This window comes from Thamnophis sirtalis, unplaced genomic scaffold (genome assembly GCF_051295495.1).
Source record: "Thamnophis sirtalis isolate CommonGarterSnake01/CBP01778 unplaced genomic scaffold, rThaSir2_p1.2 scaffold_5, whole genome shotgun sequence".
Taxonomy (NCBI): Eukaryota; Metazoa; Chordata; class Lepidosauria; order Squamata; family Natricidae; genus Thamnophis; species Thamnophis sirtalis.
This window is the reverse complement of record NW_028261385.1, coordinates 81,392,682-81,399,847: the sequence shown is the minus strand read 5'-3', so window position 1 is coordinate 81,399,847 and position 7,166 is coordinate 81,392,682.

Below are 7,166 nucleotides of genomic sequence, written 5' to 3'. Positions count from 1 at the left end.
TGAAATAAAGGATATAGACTGCAGGAAGGCAATTTTTCATTAAATATTACAAAAACGTATGGCAAGAACAGCTTGGCAATGGAACTGATTATCCAGAGACATGATAAGACTGAACTGAAAAAGAAATGAAGAAGTTTCTTGAATGAAGTTTCTTTCTTTTCTTCAAGGAAAAATAAAGAATGTCCGTTGCGTCTTGAAAAATTACCTTTGAGACAACCATGACCTGGATAACTGAGAATCTCCATAGATAATAAGATCTTCACTGTAGGTATTCAAGCAGAGGGTAAGCAGCAGGAAACTGAGGATGATGTGGACTAGTACAGGAGTGTCAAATTGGCGGCCCATGGGCTGGATCCGTCACATGCAGGCCACGCCCACCCCAGCTCCGCAAATGAGAAAAATGTCACAAAACATATGATGGCAACATGACTTGGCAAATTTGACACCTGTGGATTAGTGCCTACATTCTTAATCCCATATAGTTTAGAAATGTTTTAATATTGATGAACAAAGCTTATCTCCTGATCTATCAATATAACTCAGGGATTTCCATCCTGAAGACTTTGGATAGTTTACCAGTTATTTAATTTGGCAAGCTTGTCTGCCTTAGGATACTGAATTTTGTTGTTATATACAAATGGAATACATCAATGTGCTTTGTTCACTTTCAGAAGTGACATGGCCAAATCCATGCCATCTTTGTAAATGGTGAAAGGACCAGAGGAATTATTGGGGTGGCTTATTTTATAATCCTTTTTGTTACATCAGTTGTCAATCTAGTCATCAATAGCATTATTTCTAGCTAAGCCCCGTCAATAGAATCTTTCCTAGGCTAGATAAAGAATCTAATCCCTGTCTAGATGTCCATTCAAGGGATTGTCAAGGGCCAACTGGAGAATTTCCTTCATGTATTTTTCGGGTACCACTATCTTTTAGAACTTCTCTGTTAAGGGATAAACAAACTGTCACTCACTGTAATACCTTGTCCCTTTTCTCACATGAATATTTTTTTCAGTCTTCTCCCAGCCACAGTCTTCTGACAACCTTTCAAAGAAAGGAAAAGTATGAAGAAGTGACTTGGCCAAAGATCATCCAAAGAGAGCTGGTTTTCTGATTCCAAGTCCTCTTCTCTATCTTTAATAGCTGTCTTTTAAAGTGAATCATTTTTTTTTGTTTCAACTCCTTATGACATAAAGGACTTATCCAGTTATCTCTGATCTTACATGGTATCATCACTATCTTCTCCACTTCAACCGTATCTCCCTAGTGGGAAACGTTATAATATGAGAATGCTTAACAACTAAAAGAAAAATATGTGTCTGTCTTCCTTAAAATTAGTGTCTTTGCTGCCCATGCTTTCAACATATCCACAGTGACTGTAAAAGGCAGAATATCAGTTTGAGGCATTATGTCCTTTTCCTGCCAGTCTCCCACCAAAAAAGGGATGGAATACAGGTAGTCTTTGACTTACAACTACAATTTCTGTGGCTAAGCAAGACATTTGTTAAGTGAATTTAGCCCCATTTTAGGACCATTCTTGCCACATTTGTTAAGTGAATCACTGCAGTTGTTAAATTAGTAACATGATTGTTAAGTGAATCTGGTTTTCTCGTTGACTTTGCTTGTCAGAAGGCCACAAAAGTCACATGACCCCAGTACACAGCAATGGTCATTAATATGAACCAGTTGCCAAGCATCTGAATTTTGATCACATGACTATAGGGATGTTGCAATGGTTGTATGAGAAACGGTCATATGGCACCTTTTTCAGTGCTGTTGTAACTTTGAATGATCACTAAACAAACCATTGTAAGTTGAGGACTACTTGTAGAGTATTTTATTCTATTATATCTGATGTTTTCAAAGGAATGTCAAACTCTGGAAATGCTGCTTCTATCTACAAATGCCATTTCTATTCAACTGTCTGAACATTGGAAGAACATGGTACAATAAAAACTCTAACATTCATTTAGAGGCCCTAATCCAGTGATGGCAAACCTATTTTCGCTCGAATGCCAAAAGTGGGAGGAGCTCAGGGGGGTCGTGCACAGGTGTACCACACCCCTAATGCTATGCGCACAACCCCAGCACACATGCATGCATGATCAGCGCTCCCCCCCCATTTTTGCCATGCTTTTTTTGCCCTCCCCAGGCTCCAGAGGTTTTATAGGAGCCTGGGGAGGGCGAAAACATCCTCCCTCCCATCCTTCCCTGAAGGCTCCGGGAAAACTGGCCTTACAGACAAACCGGAAGTTTGGGGATGGACTTCTGGTTTGCTTGTAGAGCTGTTTTTAGCCCTCTGGAGCCTTCAGGGAAGCCTCCTGAAGGTCCCTGAAGGCTCTGGAGGGCTAAAACGGCCCTATGAGCAAACCGGAAGTCCGTTCCCGAATTTCCGCTTTGCCCATAGGGCCTGTTTTTCACACTCTGGAGACTTCAAGGAAGCCTCTGGAGGGTAAAAAATGGCCTCAAAAGAAGGCCAAAGTCAGCTGGCCAGAGCACGCATGCGCGCTGGCCAGCTTACAGGGTAACGCCTCGCGTGCCCAAACAAATGGATATGCGTGCCAACTGTGGCATGCATGTCATAGGTTCACCATCACGGCCCTAGTCTGTAGTGGGATAATGTGTTCAAGGAATGGGCTCCCCCTACTACTGACCAATTGATAGAAATAGATCTCCCACACCTATTTTTAAGTAATTTTAAAACAAAATGTTGCCTATTTCCCACCCACCCCCAAAATGTACAGTAGTCAAGGGACATATGAACACACTGAGCCCAAATGTTTTGTTGCTAAGCAAGACAGTTGTTAAGTTTTGCCCCACTTTATAACTTTTCTTGCCACAGTTCTTAAGTGCGTCATTGCAGTTATTAAGTTAATAACATGGTTGTTAAGTGAATCTGACTTCCCCATGAACTTCGCTTGTCCGAAGGTTGCAAAAGGTGATCACATGACTGCAACTGTCATAAATACATGCCAAGCATCACATGATTGTGGGGATGCCACAATGGTTATAAGTGTGAAAAATGGTTATAAGTCACTTTCTTTCAGTGCTGTTGTAACTTTAAACAATCACTAAACAAATGGTTGTAAGTCGACTGCCTCTATAGCCCTGATGGTGAACCTAGGGCACAGATGGCACGTGGAGCCATATTTGCAGGCACACGAGCTGTCAGCTTTGGTGCCGGCTAGCTGATTTTCAGCCTTCTGGAGGGCCGGGGGAGGCCATTTTTACCCTCCCCAGGCTTCAGGAAACCCTTTGGAGACTGCGGAGGGCAAAAAACAGACCCAACGAGCCAACCGGAAGTTCAGAAACGATCTGTTTCCAGCTTCCATAGGGCCTCCAGGGAGCAGGGGGAGGCAATTTTCACCCTCCCAAAGTCTGGGGAAGGTGAAAACTCCCCCTCTGCATGGGGTCTGTGTGTGTCATGTGCGCATGCACAGGTGGGCAGGGAGCATTGAATTGTGGGTGTGGGCACACAATTTTGGCACATCTTTACAAAAAGGTTAGCCATCGCTGCTCTATAGCATCTCAGACTTCGGGAGATCCTGTTCTCCCATATTATTAGAGAAATAGGCATTGCCCCCAAACTCCACTAGATGGTTCCCTCTGCAAGTCCTGGCATATTGGCTGTATTCAAACTTCAGAATGAAACTGATTTCTGTAAATGCTGACAGACCTGCAGGCATAGATTTTAGTAGGACAGAAAAACCTGAGTGATATTCAAACCTCTGGTAAAAGCTATCTGTGCTGGCACTAAGAGTTGGCAAAGTCCTGATGGCACATAATCAATTAGAAATGCATTTAACTGATTATTACTCTCTTATTTCTTCTCTGCAATCACCATCCTATAAAATTGGCTGGACTGGGAGACAAATATGTACCCCAAATCATCCAGTGAGATATTGTGGCTGAGTGGACAGGACCCTGGTGTCAGCCATTATTTCTATTATTTTTTTGGCCGTGCCAATGAAGATTGCCTCCTTCAATAAGCTCTGAATAAAATACATTTTGCTTCAATTAAGAGCAACTCCCCTCCCCACCTAAAAAACTAAGATATGCTACTCAATGTTGAACAACTTTTAATCTGAGGACATTTTCTATTGGATCAAATTTGAATAATTCAGCTTCCTCATTCATCGATTTTCAGAAGCTTAACAGAGAAATGAGGAACACCCTTTAGACATTACTGAAAGTTTCAGCAGCAATGCTATTAGTGAGAGATTCCAGGCATTGCAGTGCAAAATATGCAGCAGAGTTCGATTTCTGGGGGTGTCAGGTTTAAATCCGAAGTAAACTATGGATACTCCCTGTGTAACTTTCATCAGTTACTGCCTCAAAGTATTAGTATGAGAATTAAGTGAGAAGAAGGAATATCTCTGAGGGAGAGAGACAGTTTAAAAATGGGAAATCTAAATAAATAACTAAACAGAAATGTATATTGCTTTGAATTTCTTGAACAAAGAAATAACAAATTATGGGAGATTGTCATGGCAAACTTTTTTAAAAATGCATTTGTAGTTCCTAAAAGATGCGTCTACATGTTAGCAGCCTCTATGCTTCCAGTCTGAAAAATGGGTCAAAGCTTTCATGAACATTTTCAAAGGACTTGGTTTTGCCACTAGTATGCTGCATATATAGGATTTGGCATATAGCCATTTTTTAAAAATAGCATATATATTGCCTTGTTTTGATACAATAACAATATATAACACAAAGGAGTTAGTGATAAGGGATTTGTGAATTTGTGTGGGACTTACGTACCAAACAGAATATTTTTAATGAGAGCCATATTTGCCATGCTTGCAGGGATCTACAAGATAGAATTTTCTTTTTCAGACGCTTGTAGATGTTTGCACATTTTACAAACACAGGTTTCAATGAAACAGGTTCCTACTACCTACTCCTACCCAGTGTGAAATTCAATTTTTTTTACTATTGGTTCTGTGGGTGTGGCTTGGTGGGTGTGGTAGGGGAAGGGTACTGCAAAATCCTCATTCCCTACCCACTCCTGGGAGAAGGATATTGCAAAATCTCCATTCCCACCCCACTCTGGGGCCAGTCAGAGGTGGTATTTGCCAGTTCTCCGAACTACTCAAAGTTTCCGCTACTGGTTTTTTCAAACATGTCAGAACCTGCTGAATTTCACCCCTGCTCCTACAACCAATAGATCATAATGCATGCAAAATTATCTGTCTTTTTAACGTTCTAGAAGTATTAACTTCGTGAATGAAAGTGCAACCTGCAGCCACATTTAAATACAGTAACTTGCAAGGACAGAAGACTATCCCCTATGTATCTCTGTATATAAATAAGTTTATTTTCCTGAAGGTGGCACTGAATTTACATATTATTTATTATAAATGAAAGCAATATAATAATTTGTCTTTAGTTTATTAGCACATTAACGTGACTAGATAATATCATTTAGGGTTTTTTAAGCAATTTACTTTTCATATCTTTGTCTAGATTTCCCCTAGAATATATAATTCTATAGTTTTCTCCAGCCAGAAGACCTCTAAATATATGGTAAAAAATTCTGGAAATTGTAATCCCAACTGACTGGAAGTCAGTACACTAGGGTAAATTGTTGCAGTTCATAAATGTACTTATATGTACTCTTGGAAATAAACCACACCGAACATAGTGGGACGTACTTCTGCTCTGAATATCTGGGATCAGGAGCCATATCAATTTAATAAATTATTATTACTTTGGAGTAAACAGACAACTAAGCATAACACTTTACCTGGACCAATTACTAGAGCAAAATTTACATTCTAAATCGTTTAAGAAAAAATACCCTCTAATATTTAAATATTCATTAGCCATTTATAAACTTATTTATTTGAAAAGAACTGTGAACTTCTCCTCTAAGCATTTTGTTTCAAATTACATTTCTTTTTTCTTTGATACTATATCAGCAAAAGGGATCCCAGGACCTGTTATGAAGTTATGACATATCTTAAATATACTTCCTTATAATTTCTTATTAATTTCAGCACTCGCATTATGAATTAATTGGCACTCTGATTATAAATCTATTGGCAATTTATTAGTTTGTCTCTAAAATCTATTAGAAGAAAGCCTGCTCACAATACGTATCTCAATTCCAAAGGTTTTTGAGAACCTTAATTTGTCATGCTTAGCGGATACAAAATATGTCTTTTGTTGTAACTTAGCTACCTTACCTTGTTACCACCATCTATAGCAGTGATGATGAATCTTTTCGGCATCGAGTGTCCAAACCGGAATACGTGTGCATGGACATGCATGTGCATGCGCCAGAGAGCTGGGAACCCGAAGACTAGCTGGCTGGACCACAATGTATGTGCCAGCCAGCTGGTCTTTGGGTTTCTGGCATGTGCATGTACGCCGGCCAGCTGGTATTTACATACGATAGAGCACTGGAAACCCAAATACCAGTTGGCTGGCATGCGCATACCAGTTTTTTGGCCATTTGGGGGGCCGTTTTCAAACTACTTTTGGTCTGAATATGGCCTGAAAAATGGCCCCAAAATGCCCCCAAAACAACCCTCAAAATGGCCCAGAAAATGGCCTTCTTTCTGACCATTTTTTGGGCCATGTTCTGGCACTCCATCGCCTGCAAACAGCAGGTGGCGATGATGCATCACCCGCCAACAGCAGGTGGCGATGGTGGCATGCAGAGCAGAGAGCTCTGCATGCCACCTTGGAACATATGCCATAGGTTCGCTATCATGGATCTATAGAGTTTATTGCAGATTTTGTAATAAACGCAGGCATACTGCACTGAGATTTGACACCCCCCCCCAAATATTATATAACTTAACTTAAAGAACAGTTGTGAAATGGGCTGCAATCCATGAAAACTAAGTCTTAATAAATTTCTTAGACTTTAAGGAGCCATGAGACTCTTTGTTGTTTATTTGATACTCTGTAGTATTAACGGAAGATGAGATTTGGCAGGTACAATTTGTTCTCTGTATTCCATCTCTGTTTGGAGGCATCATAAATTTTGTCATAGATTGCAATGCGGAGCAAATTTGCTTGATGAGTAGATGGAGCCTTCGTCATTCTACAATTGTTTCTCCAAATATTTTTCACATTTTTTTTCATCTTTTCATAAAAGAAATAGTAGATGCAGGGAGTTCTATCAGACAGAGTTAAAGCTGCTTCTTTAGAGCAAA